This window comes from Agrilus planipennis, unplaced genomic scaffold (assembly GCF_000699045.2).
Source record: "Agrilus planipennis isolate EAB-ADULT unplaced genomic scaffold, Apla_2.0 scaffold79, whole genome shotgun sequence".
Lineage (NCBI taxonomy): Eukaryota > Metazoa > Arthropoda > Insecta > Coleoptera > Buprestidae > Agrilus > Agrilus planipennis.
The window spans coordinates 1,194,889-1,220,077 of NW_020442428.1; the positions used below are offsets into that span (position 1 = coordinate 1,194,889).

At 34.8% G+C, this 25,189-nt stretch overlaps 1 protein-coding gene and 1 non-coding gene across 5 annotated transcripts in view; both read left to right on the forward strand.

Annotated features, from left to right (window-relative positions):
* Nucleotides 1–25,189, forward strand: part of LOC108734638 (cGMP-dependent protein kinase, isozyme 2 forms cD4/T1/T3A/T3B-like) — a 33,857-nt gene that overhangs the window by 1,313 nt on the left and 7,355 nt on the right. The window contains exons 1-2 of one of the 4 annotated variants that reach the window (XM_018466273.2): nucleotides 4,236–4,797; nucleotides 23,178–23,263. The gene's annotated coding sequence lies outside the window, so the exon portion shown is untranslated. Of the gene's footprint in view, nucleotides 1–4,235; nucleotides 4,798–23,177; nucleotides 23,264–23,314; nucleotides 23,668–25,189 lie in introns of those variants that run through there. The other 3 variants (XM_025980252.1, XM_018466276.2, XM_018466275.2) reach the window with 3 other exon arrangements.
* Nucleotides 20,057–20,128, forward strand: Trnam-cau. The gene has a single exon. It is a non-coding gene; the product is annotated as a tRNA-Met (tRNA).

Below are 25,189 nucleotides of genomic sequence, written 5' to 3' on the forward strand. Positions count from 1 at the left end.
TAACCTTCTCTATCCACGGTATCCTCATCATTCGCCTGTAACACCTCATTTCGAACGCTTCTAACCGTTTCTTTTTCGCACCCATACACCGCCGCGCTATAATAATACACCTTAATCAATCTTTTTCGAATTTCTAAATTAATCGTTCGCAAGCATAGAAGTGACTTCTTTTTATTGAAGGCGACTCGACCCTGCGCTATTCTCTGCCTTATATCCCTACTACTCCTTCCGTTCTTACTTATCTGACTTCCTAGATACCTTAAAATAAGCCACTTCTCGTGTCCTATCCTTTAGTTCAATTTTGAAATCAAAGCATAGATTTAAATCTGTCATTTTAACTATAAAAACCTGGGCGAAACGTCGACTATAGTTTTTTTAATAAATAAATAATTTTTAACACCACACCGCTTTGATTTCAAAACCGAATTAAGACCGAATTTTATGAAACTGTACCTCTAATGGGATGAGGATTAAAGATTGATCTATCGATTTAATTACAGCCCAAAACTATTCATTATAAAAAGGTATCACCCGCCCACTATGAAACGGGTATTCAAAGTACTATTCTAAAAAGGGATTTCACGCCAATAAGAACTTAGGTTGGGTTTTTTGATGGTAGCGACTTCAAGTGCTATGCACTAACGACAAAGGTACTGCCCAAATTTGGACGGGTTACAGCTAATTCGTTATGAGCCAAGTGTTTAGTCATAAATGTTTTAATTTTTCCTGTGAAATGACCTTAGCAAACAAATGAATTTAATCAAGAATTATATATAATTTTGGTCTCTTAACACCTTGTTTTATGTTTCATATTCCAGCATTTACAGTTTCGGAGATTTGAGTTTATTTAGATATTATCATATGTTGATCTATGGACGACCTTCTGTTCCTTAAATAAAACGAACACAATTTTTACATCTGCTTCACTGTAAATTGTCCAACAATTTTCTTATTTATTTTGTATTTCCTAAGTTGTTTTCGTTCTCGCCTATACATATAATTATGCAAATGGTTTAAGTCGTTAGGATTATACACATATATGTATACGAATCATAGAAAACATTCAGATTAAAATCAAATGTTGCTGGAGTCAATTGAATTTATTGCTTGGACTTGGAACGTATAAGCGCATTCAACTCACTTAACCCTGTATTTCTTATGTAAACGGCTCTAATATTACAAATCGAAAGAAGGTTCGTCTTCAGGTTAATCCTTAAAAAAATTTAAGCGAAACTTAAACCCGTAAGTTATTGGCAAAATAATCGGCCAATAATAGGTAGATATTGTGGTACTTTGCCTATAGATGCTGTCAAGTGGTAGAAAACAAAATGCTTTTAAATAAAACATAAACAATTACCTACAATGTTGAATATACAGTAATCTCTCTAAAACGAAACGCTTTATAAGGAAACTCCCCATAACGTAGATATACGCATTCATGCACTGTTGATTAAGGAAAGGACATCGTTTGCGCATAGGATCGTGGCTTTTCGTCCCTGATGTCAAGAAAAGTCGTATTTTCGGAATAAAGGTATCGGCAAAAATTATATGCGGGCCTGGGGGAGAAGGTATTATACTCCTAACAAGAGTTCTCTTTACTTTTCGGCCGGGAGGGAATGATTTTTTTTTAGTTTTACCTCGAGGAGGGGAAATCTTCAAAAGACACCCCTGAAGGGGAGTAGTGTCGGATTCGCCGAAGCGCCTTCCGACTAAAACCCCTCCTTGAGTAGGGCAATCAACCAGAAGATTGTACATTCCAAGGGAAGGTTCGTTGGGAAGGCTGGGAAAGGAGAGAGCCATAAGTGGAGAAGAGGAGTGTTTTGGGGGAGGAATGGTATCCCACTACAAAGAGCCACCACCACCCGCCCTAAAAAGCGAAACCAAGATTGAGCAAAGGTGAACAGCTCAGGAGAGAAGGTGGCAGGCCTTCTGAAACGGTGGTTTGGCTTAGGAACGAAGTCGCAAAGTGTCGAGATAGATGGGTTTGCGTAATCTGGCATTGAGACCCTGAGAATCTGGTAGAACCATCGGGGAGAGAAGGTAGATAAGTTTGTTTCAGAATTTGGTTGTTTCTAATGAACCATGGGTAGTTGAGTGCGGAGCGAAGAATCCGCATGTAAGCGCCTCGAAGAATTTGAAGGCGGAGGGGATGTGTGTAGCCCCAGATGGAAATTGCGATGGAGCAAATGCTTCTGATAATTGTGTTGAAGGCACGTATTTTTTGTTTGATGGGAGATAAAGCTATTTTGGAAAAAAGGCTTTAAGGAGAAAAAGGCGCCAAAGGCCTTTACACGAGTGGCTAGGATGTGTTTTCGACATGTCAGTGTTCTGTCAAAGACGTCGCCAAGGTAGGTGACTGAGTTGCTCCATGTGATGGGGTGGTTGTTAACAATGATGGTGGAAGGCTTTCGGGTCCTATGGGAGAAGAAGATTGCTTCCGATTTGGTCTCGTTAATAGCAAGTTTCCATTTTCGATGCCAGTTGAGGAACAGGGGCAGAAATTTGTTAATATTTGCGGAGCTACGTAGAATTGTTTTGGTGAAATTTATAAGGGCAATATCATCGGCGTAAAGAGCAGTGAGAATTGAAGGGTGGGACGGCATGTCTGCACAGAAGAGGTTGAATAGAATGGGCGGTAACTTGGAGCCAACGCGGACACGAAGGGTTCTGTCAGAAAAAAAAGGATCTAATAACCCCGATAAGGATGTGTGGGGTTTTGGGGGCGATAAGTGTGGAAATGAGACCTTCGTGCCAGACTCGAGTGAAGGCCTGTTGGATGGGAGGAAAGGTTTTGTTTTTGTTTAGATTATTCTCGAGGAGAGGAAATCTTCAAAAGACACCTCCTGAAGGGATGTAGTGTCAGATTTTTACCGACTAAAACCCTTCCTCGAATGGGGAGATAAACCCGAAGGTAGCTCATCCCCTGGAAGAAAATGGAAAGGTTGGGAGTGGGAAGAGGATTGAGTTGGGAAACGGGTTGAGTGTAGGGGAAGAAGGGAGTACTTGAGGAGGAAAACTGTCAAACCTCTGAAGTGTTAGTTAAAAATCGAAGAGGAGGGAGTGCAGCACTTTCTTCCCTCGGCTAAGCAGGGTTTCATAAAATACTACAAGTAGCGTAGCAAATGCCATCTGTAGTACAGTGCTACCTTTAGTCATTTTATCATTTTTTTGTCTTGATGGTTGATAATGCCGAATTACCTTCGACTACTTTTACGTACATACCTAGACGTATGTATACGTTACAAAAAATATTAATTGGAATTTAATTATTCACCACTGATAGTGAGTTGTAGATTAGAATGCAGATAGAAGTTATTCAACGGATTACTTATCCTTAATTCTACATTTCAACGTAGGTGCTAATCGTAATCAATAACCAAAAAACTCATTGATGAAAATAACCTTTTAATTTATTAAATCGTTTGACAAAAATTGTAACTACGGATAGATAATATAGGTGTGTAAGTCTGAAAGCAACAAGCAAACAACATGAAATGATTTACTTGTTTTTTATTAGATCGGTAGAATATACAAAACAAATATTAAATCTGCAAATAAATAATGTACATGCTTACTAATCAGAAAGATAAACTGTTTATTTATTTATTATCATATTTAAAGTTTTCTGAAAATAAAATTGGAACAACATTTGGTGGGAGCGCAATATCTTGCACAATATCTTGGTAATAGATAAAGATCTGCGGTTTCTAACTTTTTTTTTGTTTATTATTCTCGAGGAGGTAAAATCTTTTTACTTTCTACTTTACTTACCGACTAAAACCCCTCCTCGAGTCGGGAGGTAAACCCTAAGAGTTGCTCATCCCCGGGAAGAGACTAAAAGGTTGTTTTTTTTTATACCCTTTTTAACGATGTATGAAAAGTGTGGTGTAGAATCGGTATTTAAAATACAAAAGTGAGTGGGGATGCGACCTCTCCATTGAGGAAGATCAACATTTCGTCTCTTTTAATTTAGGAACACCCCCAATTTTTTTTTCCTATCAACAGTCATTCAGAACTTATTCAGCCATCTCCAGATTTTTGGATCGCCTTATATGAGAATAAGTATTATTGTTACTATACTGGCATTGTAATTAATTATTATTTTTGATACTAACTGTATGTTTCTCATCTCACACACATACAATTTTAACAAGACACTTGTTGCTGCGATTGTACAACGTACACGTGCTCGGCGCATCGCTGGTGGGGGGTAGCCGCATGTCTTCTATGGTCGCTCATAGGTCATTAGACGTGGTTGGTTGCTGGTTCCTTGCGTCACATCGTCCGCGTTAGAACCGACTGAACCGCTGTCCATTATCATTTATTCGTTCCAGAATTTACTGTATTATTCAGTATCGTTCGTGTTCTTCGGAGTGGCGTTGTAAATATGTGATAAAATGTGATCGTTTTGTTGTTGTTTTCATTTATCTGTTCCCCAAAATACCGAAGGAATTCTTTTTATGACAATTCCCGTTGTTGCGTTTCGTTGATATAAAGAACACGTGTTGTTTTGCTCGGTTATGTTGTTCGTTGATCGTGACTCAGATTGTTTTCGTTTTAAGTTAGTGCAACAGAGTTGGCGTTATATTGCTCGATTGTTGTTTGTTTGCCAGTAACAGTTTTAACCTTAAAATGTAATAAATACTTATTACCTGTACACTGGTGCAGTTTTTACGTATGCCGACTTTTGTCGCATACCTCCGCTATTTTACTTTTTTCTTCGTGAAAGTGGATAACTACCTACATCATTTTAACGCATACAGGTGGATGTAATGGAATACGTTTATTTATTTCAAAGTGAGTACCTACGTGTAGGTAATATTTATGTTAATAAGAGTAACATCAATAACAACTAATAACTAGTTATCGAGAACTATCGTACATAATTACCTTCCCCATTTTGAATTAGCCTCCCCTTCACGTGCTAATAGCCCCCCCCCTGTTTATTTTATCGAATATCAATCAATAATAATAATACAACTTATAACTGCTTGACGTTAAGCGCATAGACATTTGAATATTGTGAATTAAATTAGAATATTAATTGTATGTCATGGAATCAGTTTAAAACGTGTTTTGACAACCTCCCCCCTCCCATAACACAATTCCTCCATAACTTATTTATGTCGTAAATACCTACTTACTATTGTTATTATAGTTAAGTAGCAGTTGCTTAAGTATAACGTATGTTCGAAAGGAAAGACAATAAGTAATAATGAGTAGGTTCACTAGTTTTAATTGAATTGCCTTTTTGAATGTAATCATGCAGTACTCATGTGTGGTAGGTATGTAGATTTATGGCGTGTTCATAGATAGGTATGTGTATGGTAGAATTTTATTGATAAATAAGTAACAGTAATAAGGCATGTTTGTTATTCAGTACATATGTATAAATAAATACATAATAGGTTCCTAAGTTACCGTACTTCCATTATGCTTTATCAACATATCCTCATGGAGTGGTATAGGTGTAATGTCATCCTTTAACATCCGTTTATTAATTTAATATTGGTAAGGTGTATGTGTGTATTTCGTTTTTATTGCAAATTAGAGCTAAAGTAAATAAAAAACTTGCAAATCCAGGGTGTCTTGGTATACGTATAGAGGCCATAGGGTAGGTTCTTTTTATAAGAAAAACTAGAACATTTGATGGGGCAACTTTTTTGTTGGTAGTAGGTAGGTAGATATTTTGCGGAATAAACACCGATAAGTAGAGTTGTTACCCACGCATGACTCGAATAGGAAAAAAAAGTGAAAAGACCGGCAGTTTCAAGGTCATCCACGTCACTCGTTTTAAGCTATTTTTAGAATGCTACCGCCAAGCACGATGTAATTTTATAATAATGGCTAGAGCAAAATGTTAACCGTTTTCCACGAGTTGCGAATAATTGGGCAGTGGTATGTTACAACGCCAATAACATATTCACCTACAAATAAGTTAAGGAAAATGTTAATTTCCTCCTAAACTACGGAAGCAAAAAGTTTTTGTTATTGTTTTAAAAGTGTCTTATCGTAAATCGCAGTAGGTTTTACATGTTGTCAGTATGTCAGTAGTTGGACAGGAAGGGGGTTCAGTTTTCTATGTGATGACATTTGTTTTTGTTAAAGAACGCAACCTATATTAAGATAAAACGAAAATAATAGGTTGAGGCATATGCATTCTGAAAACAAAAAGAATGTAAACAGTATTGTGAATAAATACGCAAGAATGGAAGAAAGTACGGTAATGATTAAGGCCATAAAGAAAGAAGGACGCGGTAGGAGCAGGTAAAAGTATTCGGACAGTGTTTTAGAATGTTCAGATTAAGATAAATACACATAACATGGTACTTCATACAGACGACCAAAGAGCGTAATTTGAATTCACCCTTTATAGTAGTAGCAGAGCGAAAACTAATTTTTGCAATTATAAAGGGAACAGAAAACCACTAAAAATATAGCCAAGATTGTTAAGCGAAGTTATTTCACCATCCACAGTATCGTACAAAGGCAAGACACAAAAGTGGCGAAATTCCCATTGACAGTATCCATTCTGATAGACCCCGAAAACATACTCTGTGCGAGCAACGCATTATCCTTCCTATGATTAATAAAGTAGATACCAAAACAACAACTATAGGAATCACTATTATGTTACGAGAGCACCGTAATAAACAGATCTATTCTAAAACCATACAACAATGGTTTAACCAAAAGAAAACCCTACTCAAGTAGAAGGAATCGGTTAGGATTTGCAAAACAGTTTCTAACTAAAGACGATGACTTCTGGAATCACGTACTACTTTGTGATGAAATCAAATTTTAAGGGTAATGGTCAAATGTGTGTGGGGTGAATACGTGGCACTGTCCTGGATCCATGGAGCAAGGTAAAATAGACGATAGTCGTTGGATAGAGGTTGGCTACGCCGGGATTCGTTTTCAGCAAGTAGATATCCACACAAGTGGACCTTGTTGGAGCATACGTAATCCTAAAATGTAGGATCGTGCTACAGATGGCGTTTACTGCGCCATTTGTAGTATTTTCTAAAACGCACTGTTAAGACAGCAGGTAAAAGTTGGTCTGTGTTTTGTCGGAGCTGCCTGCGACGCGCCGATGAGATCCAAAAAGATCGAAATCGCGATCCGCGTCTGGTAGTTTCGACAGAATACAGACCACTTCGAATTATTTTAGACGATAGTCTGTTCTATTTAGGTATAGGTACTCAAATAGAAAGTAAAACACTGTGCAGAGAATCTACTTCTTATTATTCCAACATGACAATGATACTAAAACACTCTTTTGGATGTTTCATTCCCACTTCCCACCGGCTATTAATGTTGGCGGGCAGGCAGGCCTTCCAGACTACGCGGGAGGATAGAACAGAAGATCCTCTTCAGTCTCCTATTAGGTTCGTGGGAAAGGGTGGGTGGTGGTTGGAGTGAGAAAGATGAGGCAGTTAAAGTGATAGATTATCTGTGGAATATTTCTGCCCTAGTATTTGCCTACGCGATCCAAGGAAACCACAGAAAACATTTGACAATGGTAGACCGGCCCAAAATCGATCCGGTGTTCTCCCGAATGCTAAATAATGATCTAAATTTGTAGGCTAGGTCGTGCCACTAGGTCTTGTTCACATCACCACAGTCTTTAGGCTTAAACTCAAATTGAACATGTCTAGTAGAAGTTGGACACACGTATTCGGGGGCACCATATAACTAGCAAAAATCACCTATAAATGGCAGTTACTTCAACAGAAATGACAAAAATTTAAACCTTTTTACTCATAAGTTGGTGAAATCGATGCCATGACGATTACTAGCAGTAATTAAGCAGCGTGAATTATTAATTTTTTGCATTTTTGTACATTGTTAGAATACTTTTGTCCTTACCTTTTTTATGTATGTTTCTATTAAGTTTATTTTGATTTGACAAATACAACTTTTTTTGACGTTGTTCCTACTTTTATTATCTTTGACTTTCGACTCGTGTCCCTCATTAGGAATCAACCCGCGTACCTACTAGCTGTGACTTCAAAATGTATGTCAAACTATTGTAACTAGTACGTACCCCCTGCCTGTATTTACTTAGATATTTATATTCTCTGGACTTGGAAGGATCTAACATTAAGACAATGTGAACTAAATCAGTTAATTAAAAAATAAACCAAAAAAATATGCATTAGTGGCGAGTTCGGAGCCCAAGATAGGGATCTTTTCTTAGGTCTCATAAAATACGTTGCACAGAATTTCATCTTTTTTGGACCCCTCCCTCCCTCTTCGTCATTCACAGTTGAGAATAGGGTTGCCACCTTTTCAGGCTTTACATAAAGTATTTCTCGACCAAAAGGTTTAAAAAAAAGTGCTCAGCATAAAAATAAAGTATTTTATTTTTTTTGTTTTTCTTTTCAGCGACTCTAACAAATATTATGTCACAAAAGCGAATTAACCGCCACTACCTATAAGCGATTTCTTATGATTGAAAATATTTTTAACGTAATGAAAAATTTTAATTACTGCCAAGTTAAAAAAATCGTTCAAATAAAATTGACGAAATGTGAACGTAACATTTCCTCAGACCCCTTTTCATATCGTCACGCGAAGCAATAGCAATCCCTCCCCCTTATTTACAAACGTATTTTTAAGCATTAACTGACAGCATCATCTTATGAACAATGCCAAATGGTATAGGGCAGGGATGGCGAACCTTTAAGTACCATCGTGCCATTTTTATAACGAAAAGTTTAATCAGGTCATAGACGTGCCATTAAATAATTTTGTCTGTGATTATTGGGAAAATAACGATAATAAATAATATCAACTCAAAATTCTACAAGAAAATAGGAACATTTTGCAATGTTTAAATTATACGTGTAATTTAAATTAAAGTAAAATTAGTGTTCTGTTTTTGCAGATTAGATCAAATAACTTATGTTAGGGTTGTAAGATCTTAATTTTAGCAGAATGCATGCTGAACTGGAGTCATCTACCAAACGGTTTGTAAATGCTAGTTTTTGATGTTATTAATCTCTGAAAATGATGACTCGCAGGCATAGGTTGATTAAAACATTATTAAAATATCATATGCCAGCTTTTTCAAAAAATTAAATGTGTCTGTTATCGCATTCCATGTTTCCAAAATTTTCTTATTAGCATTTTCACTTGTATTACCCGTCAGTCTTTCTGTTTCAAATATTTCTAACTCTTTCCTTGTTTCAACAACTTGAATCATATTGAACTAGACTGGAAATCAATCAGCTGCATTTCAGATTCTTCAATTTATTTTATCAAATGTCACATCAGGGTACATAATAAACTTTCATATTAGTATTTCCGATAATTCTTTGAAGTGAGAAAATCTTGCTGAAAATTTCTTGATTAAAGAATCAGTTATAGAAACATTAGTGACGTGCCCAAAATATTGTGTCGCGTGCCACTAATGGCACGCGTGCCATTGGTTCGCCATCCCTGGTATATGGGAATTCTTTGTATGTTCGGTGATTGCCTTTATCTATCGATTATGTATTATAGTGTCAAATATTAATTTTAAAGTGTACGCGTATGTTTGTATTATATTTTTCTTGTAATCCGTTCGATTATAAAAATTGTGTTTGTATTGTAGTGACCCATTACATTTCTTGGTTTGTATTATAATATTGATACGCGTTGAATGAAGTACTGTGAGGTCAAATTCCAGTGCCCTCTCCAATTGGCGAGCTATTTTTATCCGAGATCGCTATGAAGCGCGACATCAAATCAACGTTGGCGTTGCTAAAGGCTCACGATAACAAAGCAAATAGTCGGCTCGTAAATTGTTATAGTCACTTTATTCAGTATTGTATTCAATACAGCAAAGCATTATGTAATCTACACACATAATATATTAGGTACCTACGTATGTATGTAAAGAAAACGCTCTGGAGCCATGGGAAATCCACAAACCCACTAACTAGGCTTATTGTGGCATTTATTACAGATGCGTTATAAACATTTAGATAAGCTTAAAACAGAAAGTAACTATTATAGTTAACATGTTGATAATACTAATTAAGTACGTGCTGTATCGGTTGGTGGTTTTATAACTCTTGACTTAAGGTAGTCTGGCCGAAATTTGACTTACGGTGAAATGTCAATAAATTTTATAATAATCCATAGTTAAAACCTTTGTTGGCGCTCCAACTGAATTTAAAATTTAAATAGTTTTTTATTAATACATTTTCACGGTTACTTAGCGGCATTTTCCGTCTTTTAAACTGTATTTTTCGTGAGCATTTTTGTGCTTTCAGAAATTACCTTTGGTACATATTTGGACAGGGATGCACACTGTCATCACTACTTTTTAATCTATACATTGAACGGTCAAGCGGTCAACATCATTAAAGAAGTACAAATGTAGGGATAGATATACAGGGGCAAAAAATTAGTATGCTTAGATTTGCAGATGACAGCAATAGTAGCATCTATCAAGGAGGAGTTAGAGATAGCTTTAAATAAAATGGATGCGGTACTGAAAAAACAGTACTGTATGAAAATAAATAAAAGTAAAACAAACATACTGGTATGCAAGGGAAGGAAAAGTAGGGAAAGAGTCAATAGAAAGATAGGAGACGAAAAATCAGAAGAAGTGGCCGATTTAAGGTATCTAGGAAGTCAGATAAGTCAGGACGGAAGGAGTAGTAGGGATATAAAGCAGAGGATAGCGTAGGGTCGAGTCGGCTTCAATAAAAAGAAGTAAGTTCTACGCTCGCGAACAGTTAATTTAGAAATTCGAAAAAGGTTGTTAAAAGAAAAGGTCAGAAGCGTTCGAAATGTGGTGTTACAGGCGAATAATGAGGATATCGCGGAGAGAGAAGATTAGAAATGAAGAGGTATTAGAAAGAATTGGAGAACAGAGGACTCTATTGAAGTCAATAAGAAATAGGCGAGATAGGTTAGTAGTACACCTTCTCAGGCATGAAGGTCTAATTAGAGAAATATTAGAGACAGAAACGAGAATTAGTAGGGGTAGAGGTAGACCTAGATTAGATTACTATTCACAAATAGTTAATGATGTGGGTTGTTCTAGTTTTAGGGAAATACGAAGATTAGCTCTGAGTAGGAAAGAGTAAAGATGCGTGTCCAGTCAGTCTTAGGACTGACGACCTAATGATGATGATTTTTATACATATTTAATGATACAAACTAACCGTTACTGTAATTAGTTGTTTTTAAATTTGGTTTTATTAAAAATGCGAATAAATATAGTATTCATTGTCTCAAACCCAAAAATAATTATTGCATATCATCGAAGATTACGCATTTTATGCTTTAATAAAATCTACTTGTTTGCTTCTGCGTGTAGGTACATATTATGCATTGATAATCAACGTTCTTGGTGCTTAATTCCAGTTTAAATGGACTACCTACATACCTATAAATTGCACAATTATATTGTCCTACATGTCAATTAGCAAATAAATAATATGCAATACTTGAACAGTAAACTTTTCTTTTCGGTAGTAAAGTTGAGACCACCTCTTGTTAAAGAGATGTTATGAAGGAAGCGACCAATGTTCGAATGAGTAATAAATTTAGAATCTGATTTCGATCTCGCAAAAATTTGACATTCGTATTAAATTGTCCCACTTAATGGGAGTTCTAAAGACAACGGTTTGATGGTATTTTTCCGTTTTTGTGATAGTCGATAGTTGACGCTTGACCACTGCTGCTGAGACTATACAGGTTGAGGAAAACGTTCACCGATTATAGAACTGTCCTGATCTAACCGAACCGTCAAAATCTTTTGAACAAAAGGTAACACCCACTAAAAGCTTTAAATTGCGTTCATTGAACTAGTATTATTTTACTATTTATATACGAAAAGGTACAGTATTTGAAAGTACAAATTTTCTTATTCGACGTTCAATTTTTCAAAAGTTGAGTATACGTATTAGATTGAATATCCCTATGTTCAATTTTTAACTTGCCACTGCTTTAATGATCGAGATTAACGACTACTAATACCCTTCTTCATATGAAAATTGAATTTTGATTTGGCTCATCGCTTGTAATCTGTATGCTTTCGGATTTCTCTGGTGAAAATAAAAAGAATATGAATATATGAATCAGAATGCTGAAGAGGAATGTGCGAAAGAGGGAGCTGAACAAGAATATGCGAAAGAGGTTGCTGAACAAGACTGTGCGAATGAGTATGCTGAACAAAGATATGCCATAAAGGTTGCCGAACAAAGATATGCAAAAGAGAAGACTGAACAAGGATATGCGAAAGAAGATGCTGAACAAGCATATGGGAAAGAGAATGCTGAAGAAGAATATGCGAAAAAGGACGCTGAATAAGAATATAGGACATGTGTTCAACAAGAATTTGTGAAAGAGGATACTGAATAATAATATGCGAAAGAGGATGCTGAACAAGGATATGCCACAGAGGATGCTTAACAAACATATGGGAATGAGGGCGTTCAACAATGATATACGAAACAGGTTGCTGAAGATATCCCTCTTCAGCATTCTGTTTTTCATTCTTTTTAAACACCTTGTTTTTCATACGTTTGTTCAGCATCCTCTTTCGCATACTTCTGTTCAGCATTCGCATTCATATATCCTTGTTCAGGTTTCCCTTTCGCATATTCCTCATTAACATTCTGATTCTCATATTCTTTTTAAACGCCCTCTTTCTCATATGTTTATTTAGCATCCTCTTTCGCATATTTCTGTTCAGCATCCTCTTTCACATATTTCTATTCAACAACCTCTTTTGCATATTCTTGCATATCCTTGTTCAACCTTCTTTCTCGCATATTTTTGTTGAACACCCTCTTTCGCATATTTTTCCTCAGTATTCTCTTTTGCACACTCATGCATTTCGTCCTATATTTTACCAGTGGTTCAATATTCTAGTAACATCACTTCTGGTATATAGAATTGAGAATCGAACGTAGGGATACTTTATTACATGCGGCGTTGACTCTTGAAAAATATGACAAGATATAAGGAAATTCGTACAAGTACCATAAGAAAGTAATATGGGTAAATCCAAGGGTTTTACGCTTTCTTCAGGAGATTTTGAGAGTTCGGTTAGTTTGGAGTAGTTTTCAGGGAAGCAGGATATATTTTCAGATACATAGACATGTTGAAAAAAATATATTTCACACGTTTACCAAATTATACATTTTCGCTCGTGAAACGTTAAAAGAATAAATGCCAACAAAGAATTATGTACAGTTTGTTTCAATTTGTTAGAATTGTGACCTTGAAGAAATATGCGCGAAGATAAAAAGAATATACACTTGAACAAGCTTGAACGAACAGAGCTCTCGATGGGCGGTCTTGGGAGATCGGCTAGAACTGTACAGTACTAGACGAAAATGTTAAGCAATTTCATAAAACAAAAATGTATATAAGTTAACAATAGGAAACAAAGCAAAAGGTGTGTAGAACGTTAAGTTAATTCACTTGTTATTATTTTTGACTAAATATGCTTTTAACTACAGCATATTCTTAAATTTTAACGAGGCAGTTTAAATAATTTTGCAAATGGTACTGTACACTTTTGTCTAGTTCTCGCTCGATGATCGGTGGAGAAATGAGCTCCGCAGACAAATATGATTGAATTTGGAATTATGCTACGGCGCATCCTAATAAAGGGAAGGGGCATATCTCTAACTTCTTGAAACGAACAGTAATTTGTATGTCCGCTAAACATTTTGCCTTATCTGTATAAGAATCCCATGTTTGAACAGTTTACTTAATTTATTTAAATGTAGCACTCCAGCACTTCGTAATAATTTTAATACAGAGTCAAGTTCATAGTCGTTTTGCGGGGCTTATAAAATGCATTATGCATTTGTTAATTCAAATAACAAAAAAAAAAAGGAATAGAACTGGTTACCTCATAACACGTATGACATAGACCATTAATTAAAAATGGTAGTATATAGGGACATGTGTACATTTACTTGTACGTGAAATAAGTATAAATATTGTATATGTACATAAGTATGAGCTTTAGCTGCTACCACCTCGCTACTTCGGCATCTTGATTTCATGATGGTCATACATCGATCGCAAATTCTTTCAACAGTCTCATACGAAGTTTCGAATCGAAGCAAGCTCTGATTTAGTTTAATGAGTCGTTTCGACAAAAACAGCGCGTCTAATACGGCGATTAAATGTGATTGAAATTGTTTCGTTCATATTTTTATCTGTTTCATACATAATCGTATTCGTTTGGCATCGTCTTACTTAGTGATAATGACTACCGACTTTTATTAGGTATTTATTGTGGTTTGTTTTAAAAAAGGATTATTATTAATCATCGTGTAAGTATGATTTTTAAGTAATAGTTGGAATGAAGACATTTTTAGTGAGGTAGAAACGAGGTTATTTTTATGATAAAAGTTGTTAAATTATTTAAGTCATTAATGGTTTTGTATAGACATCAGTCTGTATTTTAAATAACTGCTCTGCAGTTATGGGTCTACTTTTTAATTGAGCAACTTTGCGGAATTTATAGTGTCGCATAGAAAATAGTTTCAGTTCAATTGGAAAAATATTTTAAATTATCTTGACCTAAATAACAAATATGGATAAGCAGTTTCATTTCAAATCAATCATTTTAAATAAAGTAGATAAAACTGGTATAAATGCAGTATTGCTATTAAATAAAAAAATAGGTTGTACTCAAATGTAATTTAAAACAGATAAATCATAATTGGAACTAAACAAAAAAAAATCTTGTATTGTTATGAAATGAATAATCGCTTCTGTTGGCAGTCCAATGACTTTTTCCTTTGTAGTTAACTGTCTAGAAGATTGTGAAATTAAAATTTCATTTGTTTGTTGGAGGTAATCTCGAAGAACTACTGAACTGAATTTTTCACCGTTCAATAGCTGATAAACTACTTAATTATAAAGGAATCAATAAAGTTCTGATAACGGTAACGCAACCATTTTTTATTATTATTCTCTGGTAGGTCACAACAAAAAAAACTGATTTTATGTGTTATTTAAGACAAAAAAAATTTGGAAAAGCGATGTGATTGATATTTGGTAGGTTTTTTATATTTACTTTCGATCGAAATATTTAGATTATTTCAGTTTATTCGTTTTTTAGAAGTAATGTAGATAATTAGAAATTACGGAAAATTCATTGAATATTTCTGTGTATCATTATTGCAATCAAACGTGTTATTTTTCATTGAAAACATGTATAGTTATCTTTTGAATATAATCTGCGTTTTTTGAAAAATGCTGAAAAGTTTTCATTAGAGATTTTGACTTTTTATCAGTAGATACATTAAATCCAATATTAAAAATTGCCTACCCTTGACTTTTACGAGAATATCTAAAAGTCGTTGGATATTGAAGATGCTTGGGAGGTACAATCGAAGACAAGAGTACATAAAATTAGAAATTCGTGATTAATTAGGTTTTGCACCATATCATGAGGTAAATAAATACTATTTATACTAAAAAAAAGTATACGGTTTGAGAGAAAATTTGGAATTTGACCAAAAACTTTGAATAAAATAAGAAATAACGAATAATATGGAAACTTTTTAACTGACTTGGCAGTGAATATGCCTTGATTTCAACTTCGAAACAAAAAAATATTTAGTTTCAATCTCTATTAATGAGGGTAAAACTTTTTAATATGTTTCAATAATAATTAAAACCTTAAAATAGCATTTATTTCAGACAATTATAAATATTATCATTATATTATCAAGTAAAAACGAGATTTTCAGCTAATTTTTCATTTTTTCCTCGATAACCATTTAGTGAATTTGAATAACATTACGCTAAAGTGACCCTCCAGAATTCAAGTTTCTTATTATAAAAGTTTGAAATTTCTGGTAGCTTTTTTTCTGTTAATAAAAATAAATTTAATCTGTTCGGTTAACGAACTTCCATAAAATGACGTGTAAAATGACAATTTTTTAAAATTTCAATAACTTTTTAACGGTTCAGTGAATCGATTTGTAATTTTTACAGGAGTTTTAGAATTGAATGAGGAACGTTCTTCCAAATTTTTATTTGTCTGGTAGCATTTTGACATACCTCCCACACATCCTTAATATAGGTAACTGCATCGGCTCATCGGTTGGGTACATATTCTCAAAAACGTTCAATTGTATATTTGAATTTAGTTTAATTTTCTACAAAATTATCGATAAGGGTTATTACTTATAGTAGTTTCCGAAATATAAAATGTATTAGATACATGTACTATCATTATTATTATCATCATAATCATAAGGTAATCAGTGGTAAGACTAGTTGGACACGCACCTTCAAATTCCTCCACCTTCTCTAAAATTAGAACATCCTAGAACCTGAACTATTTGTGAACACTAATCTAATATATGTATGTTAGATCTACCTCTACTCCACTTAATTCCTATTTTTGCTTTCAGTATGTTTCTTACTAGCCCTTCATCCCTGAGAAGGTGTCCTACCAACCTATCTCGCCTATTTCTTATTGACATTCATAGTTCTCTTACTCTTCCTAATACCTTCTCATTTCTAACCTTCTCTATCCACGGAATCCTAACCATTCGCGTATAACACCACATTTTGAACGCTTGTTTTTCTTTTCAATCGCGTTTCGCACCCCGTATAGATCCGTGCTCTGGACATATACAAGTACTTATGCCAAAAGGACCTTTGAAAATATGAATTTTGTTCGATATAGCGGAAATAGATGATATTTTGAGTCCCCTTAACTTCGTTAAAATACCTAAGTTTAAACCATTGGAAAGACTTGACATTGATGCATATAGTCACATCTGAAATATGTTACAAAACAAGAATTCTAGGTACCTACTAGAAATATTTTAAATTGTCATGTGCCGTGAGATGCCCGAAAGGCAAATCTTATTGCATTTGTGTTGTACATTTCCAAAACATTTGACTGATTTGTTAACCAATTTTCTTAAACGGTACAAATGTAGAAATAAATGAACGTTTAGAATTTTGCCACTGTTGCAATCCATGGCCAATGATATTCTGAATTACCTCTGGTTTCTTACATCCAATCGGAAAAAGAGAAAAGCTGGTTTGTATGAGAACCTATACCTTAATCAGTTTAAATAAATCGCTACTTAAGTTGTGCCTAGGCAATATGCATATTATATTAGTTTCTTTGATTAATTAGGTGATTAAGAAGTAAACGTAATAATATAATAATCATTAATTTATTCATGACAACTATTAAAATACTTTTAATCTATTGGGGTGAGGTTATCTTAATATATATAATCCACAACGTAACTAATTCACTTCTTTACGATAACCCTAAATTGATATGCAATTAGCTTTTGAAACAATGCAAATGTTTTAGGTAAATCTGTATCTGTAACTTCTGCTTTTGGCCAACATCGGCATGATAAAATCTTCTTTTTAAACAACCATAGTAACAAATGTGTAGGTACAGTTATTTTGAGAACGTGGCAGATTTTCATCGTTGTGGCTGTTTTTATTCGTTTTAAGTAAATAGACAAGAAAAAGCAGCTGATATTTTACTTAATTGTTGTTGCTTAATAGCTAGACTGCTTTATTATGTACGAGGCTTACGGTTAGAAATAAAATGCTACTTATTACCTACCATATAAGCCACGAGTTCCCGGCATGAATACATGTGGGTTCATCATTTGCATTGAAACGGTTAATATTATTGTACAGAGTGTCACAAGGTATAGTATATTTTTTTGCCTTATAGTTAGTAAAAATCTGAATCAGAATGGGGTAATAAATAATTTGTTGTTTCAAAGCCAACACCGACGTTTCGCCTCTTGATAAAACGCTATTTAAGTTTGGCTATTAAAATTCTAATGTCTTAATTACAAACTAGTACGTGTGTGTTTTTGTTTTTAATTAGTGTCACTAATTTTGAACATCATATGCCAAAGTTATACACCGCACAAGTTTGTAATTAAGACCTTGGGACGTTGAAAATCTACCTTGAGAAAGTCTTCTAACTAGAGACCAAGCATCGGTGTTGGCAACTCCATTCTGATTCAAGTTTGTACTCGTTATACCCTTATCCCAATGGTTCTGTCACATTTGTAATCCACTTGGCATAATTGTCTATTTCTTGAGCCGGATGTCCAGTTGGTGAAATGGAACCATCAGATCATCATCATCATCATTATAAGGTCGTCAGTCCTAAGACTGGTTGGACACGTACCTCCACTCTTTCCTATCCTGAGCTTATCTTCGTATTTCCCTAAAACTAGAACAGCTCACATCCTTAACTATTTGCGAACAGTAATCTAATCTAGGTCTACCTCTACCCCTCCTAACTCCTGTTTCTGCCTCTAATATGTCTCTGACTAGACCTTCATGCCTGAGAAGGTGTCCTACCAACCTATCTCGCCTATTTTTTATTGACTTCCATAGAGTCCTCTGTTCTCCTATTCTTTCCAATACCTCTTCATTTCTAACCTTTTCTACCCACGATATCCTCATCATCCGCCTATAACACCACATTTCGAACGCTTCTAACCTTTTCTTTTCCGCCGCTCCCACTGTCCATGTTTCGCACCCGTACAACGCCGTGCTCCAAACATACACCTTTAACAACCTTTTTCGAATTTCTAAATTAACCGTTCGCGAGCATAGAAGTGACTTCTTTTTATTAAAGGCGACACGACCCTGCGCTATCCTCTGCTTTATATCCCTACTACTCCTTCCATCCTGACTTATCTGACTTCCTAGGTATCTAAAATCAGCCACTTCTTCTAATTTTTCGTCTCATATCTTTATATTCGCTCTATCCCTACTTTTTCTTCCCTTGCATACCAGTATTTTATTTTTACTTTTATTTATTTTCTTATAGTGTAAAAATATTTTATTTCACTATCTGAACAATTTTTTTGTGTAGTTCATGAAATGGATATAGTATTGTTCTTAGACTTAATCAAAGGAGACTACTTTGGATACAGAAATCATCCAGTTCCTGTACTCTATATTTGGCATTTTTCCATTTAGTGTAATACAACTAGTTGTCAGTTATACATAAAGATGTGCAAAATGGTTTTTAAAAGTATTTAAATGCAAAATGAAAATACTTTTTTGATTCGTTATTTTAAAAGTAAATACAAAATAGACTTCCCTTTTGTATTTTAAATGCTAAATACAAAATACACATTTTCAAAATACCTTTTTCAAATAAACACTTTTTTATAGTACCTATTTAATTTTCTACATTCACTTATGTATAAAATATTTTTATTGACAAAGCCACACGGTAAATGGTTCATGTCTTCGTTGTGGTGGGCTGTCCATTAAGTAGTACTTTCTTCATCAACGTCCCAAACTACATTAAGTCTTGTTCAAAAAGGCGTTTAAACACTAAAGCAATACAATTTTAATTCTTAGTTGACGGATTTTAAACAGAAGGATTGAGTTGAAACTGATGAAAGGAAATTAATGGTTTTCTGGTATTCTTGTTGTCGGTGTTTGTCATTTATTTTTTCTCTGGTAGAATTACTCGGCACTGTCGGGTACTCTGGGTCATTATCCGGTATCCGTCTGGATTCTAGGAAAAGTGCCGGATTCGTCGGGTACCGGATCGAAGCCGGGAATTCTGTACGTCTGTAATAGACATCATATCGACGGAGCTTTCGCTTTGCTGTTTTGGGCGCATTCACATAGAAATGCTTGAACACCTTTTGAACAGTGCTCCCTAGATATTTTGGCCTAGCCTCATGCTACTTTGAAAGCGATATTGATGTTATAAAACTTTTGGTTTGTGCCTCGTATATACGATCAATAAAGGAAAACTTCTTTTCGATAAATAGTCGCATATAAATAATAATATATTAATAAAATATTTACGCATATTAGGTAATTTGTTACATATATACCTACAATACATGGTATATGCAGGAATTCAGTTCTCCTTTATAAATACATGCAGTATATAGTCGGTAGATATGGAAGTAATAAGTGTCCATATGAATGTGTACTTATGTCTAAATCGGTAACTAATAGTGATATTTACTTATTAGACGACTAATATCAACACATTTATTAAAAATCTGTATTCTTCCGTCCTCAACATGTGTGACGCAAGAGCAGAGTGGCGCAGTGGAAGCGTGCTGGGCCCATAACCCAGAGGTCCGTGGATCGAAACCACGCTCTGCTACGTTGTTCTTTTTTTTGATATAATTTAATTTTTTTCTTTTGCTGAACAATTGCTTTTACTTACATCTTGACAATAGCAAATGTAGTTACGGGATAGTAAATAAAAACTGACGTCAATGAAAATTTAAAAATAACAGCAGTGAATACACTTTATTTGCATAGCGCTTCGTGAAAATTTTGTTAGATTTCATAACCAAAATTAACAGCCATGTGTGTGATATCGGCTAGTGAAAGGTAAACATCCCGGTTTTCATGTATTGGGATTAATTATTATGTAGTAGTAGGAGTATCGGCAAAAACAAAAAAGAAAATAATGCCGATGGTTTTTTAGCTGCAAACTTTTTTAGCCGCTTGCCCGCGACACCGAGCAAACTGTGGTCAGGCGATTAGGAGTGTATTGAAACTGATTGATCCCAATCGAATCGTATCGCATAAGTCCATTAAAACGAAGTTGATTGATTAGCCAAATGCAGTGCTTCAATCCGTATGAAATACATTTATTAAAAATGTCAACTTCAAGTGAAGAGAGAATACTGTAGTTTCATAATGTGAAGACGAAAGCGTCGGCGTCGGATGCAACCTCTTGGATGCATCTGTATATTGACAGTAATAGGGAAAAAGGTGCGTCCTCACTTATATGACAGCAGATTCCAGAAGTCCATGTTTGGAAAGAGTTATGTACTTGCATCCGTTAATTCGATCCGATCTTTATCGTGTTTGCAGTGTCTTATTAAATGAAATGCTTCTTCCGATTCGTCTCTGATCTTGTCGTGACAGCGAAAATTACTTCAGGTAGGCATACACGAGGGGAAGTTTTGGAACATCTGATCTAATGAATTAGATCTCGTTGTTCGCGCAGGACATAAGTCCTTTATTATGCCAACTAAGGAAAATATGAGAAGTTTGTTATTATTGTCGGACTGGGTCCGTTCGTAGAACAAATCTCTCAGTGTGTGATATAGAAATCCATCGGGTTTTGAACGATGGTTTCTGAATTGTTAGATCCGTAATCCTTGAATAGGTTTAAAAGATCTATGGGATGTTCTAGTTTTAAGGAAATGCGAAAATTAGGTCAGGATAGGAAGGAGTGGAGATGCGTTTCTTAACCAGTCTTAGGACTGACGACTTTATGATGATGATGAACTTACGAGTGTGATGATTCAACGAATATGAAAAGGATTAAGTCAGCCAGTAGTCGGTAAACATCGAATCAGGTCCATAGGATCGAGTACATCGGTTTATTCCTACTGTAGGTACTACGGACCGAAAACAGAACAGGTCCGTCTGGTTTACTTTTACACACGATCGGATATTTTAAGGAACTTGGTCTGGAAAAGCTGAAATCTTAAAAAAACCATGCGCTCGTGTATACCACCCTGCCAGGGGTGGACTGAGACTATGAAAGGGCTGGGAATTTTAGAAGTCAAAGAGCATTTAAAGTCTCAAAAAATAAGATCAATGCTGATTTTTTTTGTTTATATATTAACTAAACACAACGGCCTTTGGTTGGTATTTATAATTTATTCCGATAATTTATTTCAACCCCCACAATAACGATAGAAAAAGTAGAAGTGATTGATACCTGAAAGTACATCTGGTTCTAAAGTTACCAATTCAGGTACCAAGCCTCCGGGAAATTTGATGTTTGAGAAAGCTAGATAATAAAAGTAGTTTAGCTGGTCGCAAGAATTTGCATTTACGACTAAGAAACAACATCTATTTACAAAATATACAAATGGGTACATATTGTCGGAGATGAATAAAACCAGGGGCGCAACAAGGGGGGGTCCCCGGATGCCCGGGCACCCACTCAATTCCAGTCGATTCAGGTAATAACCTAAGTTGATTCGGTTCAATCTCTTAGAAATGACCTTTTATTTTTTTAGTAATTTATAGTATTATGAACCGAACTCAACTCAGCCGAACTCAATTTTTCGATTTTCCCAATACAATGCATTGGTGACCTTTTCTTTTTTAGTCATTTTGGAGCACCCAGTCAAATTGTAACGTTGTTGTGCCCTTGAATAAAGCAATAAAATCTAAGAATTATACTAAAGATAAACATAAACTAGAAGATGTCTTTGTAACACCGAACACACCTAAAAAATAGTTTCAACTATATCACCGTCAGCTCTATTAGGTTATGTTTTAAGAATCCGCTTATAATGATGTCGAAGGGAAATGACAAACACGTCATACCAAGTGGGCGTCATACAAAGCATAGTCTAAGAAAATAAACAACTTTCTATTTTGGTTAGTTATTTATATAGTTTAAAAGAGAGAAAAACTACAAATTGTGTATATTTATTAACAAAAAAAATGAAAAAGATCGATGAATTGTAATATCAATAACATATATAAGAAGGGTCAGAAAAATGAGCGAAAATGTTATTATTAATCATTTGGGTTACTATAGCCGGATATGATTTCTTGAGAATCAGTCATAATAAACGATATGTCATTTTAAACTAAGTCATTATATCCAAACTTTCCTATAGAGAATTTAATATGAAAACCAAACTTAATACTGCAATTAAGCAGCTGGTCAATATAGGCGGAGTCATAGTAAACGAATTCCGCTGTAATTTCTCTGATTATCGAAACATTTTCTCAGAAAATCCATGACCGAATTTTTTACGAAAATATTTAACTTTTTTGTATTGTCTGTATCTATCACGAAGGAATGCGATCATTTGATTAATATGTACGATAGATAAGATTAATGCTCGACACATCGAAAACTGTTCATCGTTCCCTATCGTAAATTTATGTGTCATAGGGGCATTATCTGAAATCGGAGATAGATACTTACAATATACGAATAATTACGATACCTGCAGTTTTTTTTTTGTGTTCGAAGTATTGTCATTATTCGTGTTATCAACGTCGAACATAGCCACGCAAATGTAATATGAAGTGTTTTTCTATTGTCTTATCAATCGACAGCGATATTACTATACACACTACTACCGACAGATATTGATTTAAATGTTTATACCTACCTGTACATGTGTTAATGCGAGACTGATTATTTCTTGTCTTTATTTCAGTTTTTATCCTTGTTTTTCAAGAGTTGATCAAGGAGCCCACGACGTCATCGGCCAATGGTGAAGCGCCATAGGGCAACACTTGCACGGTACGTAACATGTACATGTATAAAAACAAACGTTTTCACGGCTTGTTATGATCGTATACTTATAGTATCTATTTGGATTCAATCGAAGTAGCATATTGCGTTAATTGCTCGTGATTTTTGTACTTACCTTAAAGTTTCACTCCGGTTTTCTCAAAGTTGTCTGTAATATTCTATTGTTGGTGCTGTTTAATTTGAAAGTTTCTGGTGATCTATTTCGTAAATATTTTTACGCGTGGTGCGTGATCCAGGTGGCCGTTCTCGAAGGAGCAGGGTGCAAGGAACTTGTGCGATTTCGTTCTCGAAATTATCTAATATTTCTGTTGTGGTGACCGCTTTATTTCTAGCGGTCGGTCGCATTGGATCTATTTCAAGAATCCGGCTTTCGTTTGTTTTTCTAACAGTAGGTACATTCTCAATTTATAGTATTCTCTGAAATATTTTCGTTCGAGTTTTATAGACATATAGACCCTTGCGTTTTGATGCTGATTTTTCTAAAAAAAGGCGCACGTAAATGTTTTGTGTGAAACGGTGTAGCATGTAGAGATGTGCAAAATCGTTTTTTAAAAGTATTTAAATACAAAATGCAAATACTTTTATGATTCGGTATTTCAAATCTAAAATACAAAATAGATTTCGTTTTGTAAATGCTAAATACGTATTTTCAAGATACTTTTTTCAAATAAATACTTTTTTGTAGTAGGGGAGACCGGGGATAGTTGACTATAGGGGTAGGTAGACTTAACTACCGAAAACTCTTCGACAGTGTATGAACTATGTCATCTGATCATAACCAAACATTACATTTCGCGTCCCGCTCAGTTGTCTGAAGCGTCACATCGCGGTCGTGCGTTGTTTTCGAACACTGACATGTTTTTCATATTTCAATCACATAAGTAATATTTTGATATATTGTATTTTTTGATCTGATGCCTACTCGTTTTATGTAAATCATTTTTCTATTAGTCCTAGCATTTAATGAGGGCACATTTATCATATTTCATATCTTATTTTTCAAGTCAACGGCAGTGTTTAGGCTAGCCATGCGATCAAAATTAAAAATGGCGTCTGGGGTTGGTAGACCAATTTTTTTCGGGGCTGGTTGAATAATTATTCAACCAACCCCAATGAAATATGTAGTTGAAAACAACACATAAATTAACTTTTTATTGGACTTTTAAATCGTTACGTGGCCAAATTAAAAGAAAAATTAGAACAGAATCCGAAATTGACGAGAGCAGAATTAACCCTGGACACAGTGGAATATATAAAAAATTGACAAATTTTTACTAATCTAGAAGAGGAAACTTTAGCCAGTTTATTTTTTAACAAAAGGTTCAATTATATTAAAAAAATGTTTAATTATTTGCTCCTTCTCATGATTTGACTCTTACTGGTACATGAGTCAACTTACCCCGGGCATATGGTCTACCTACCCCGGGCCAGGGGTAGATTGACTAAGATTTAATATTTTGTAAAATGCATTAAATCATCACTATTATACTAAACTAAGAACTAAATATTACATATTTTTATTAGGTTAATAGATTTTCAATCAATTAACATGCTTTTCTTGTCTATATTCATTAAAACACAAAAAATATTTGCAAATGATATAGCAGTATTAGCATCTAGCAAGGAGGACTTAGAGATACCTTTAAATAAAATGGAAGCAGTATTGACAAAACAGTACTGTATCAAGATAAATAAAAGTAAAACAAAAATACTGGTATGCAACGGAAGAAAAAGTAGGGAAAGAGCGAATATAAAGATAGGAGACGAAAAATTAGAAGTGGCTAATTTTAGGCATCTAGGAAGTCAGGACGGAAGGAGTAGTAGGGATATAAAGCAGAGGATAACGCAGGGTCGAGTCGCCTTCAATAAAAAGAAGTCACTTCTATGCTGGTGAATGATTAATGTAGAAATTCG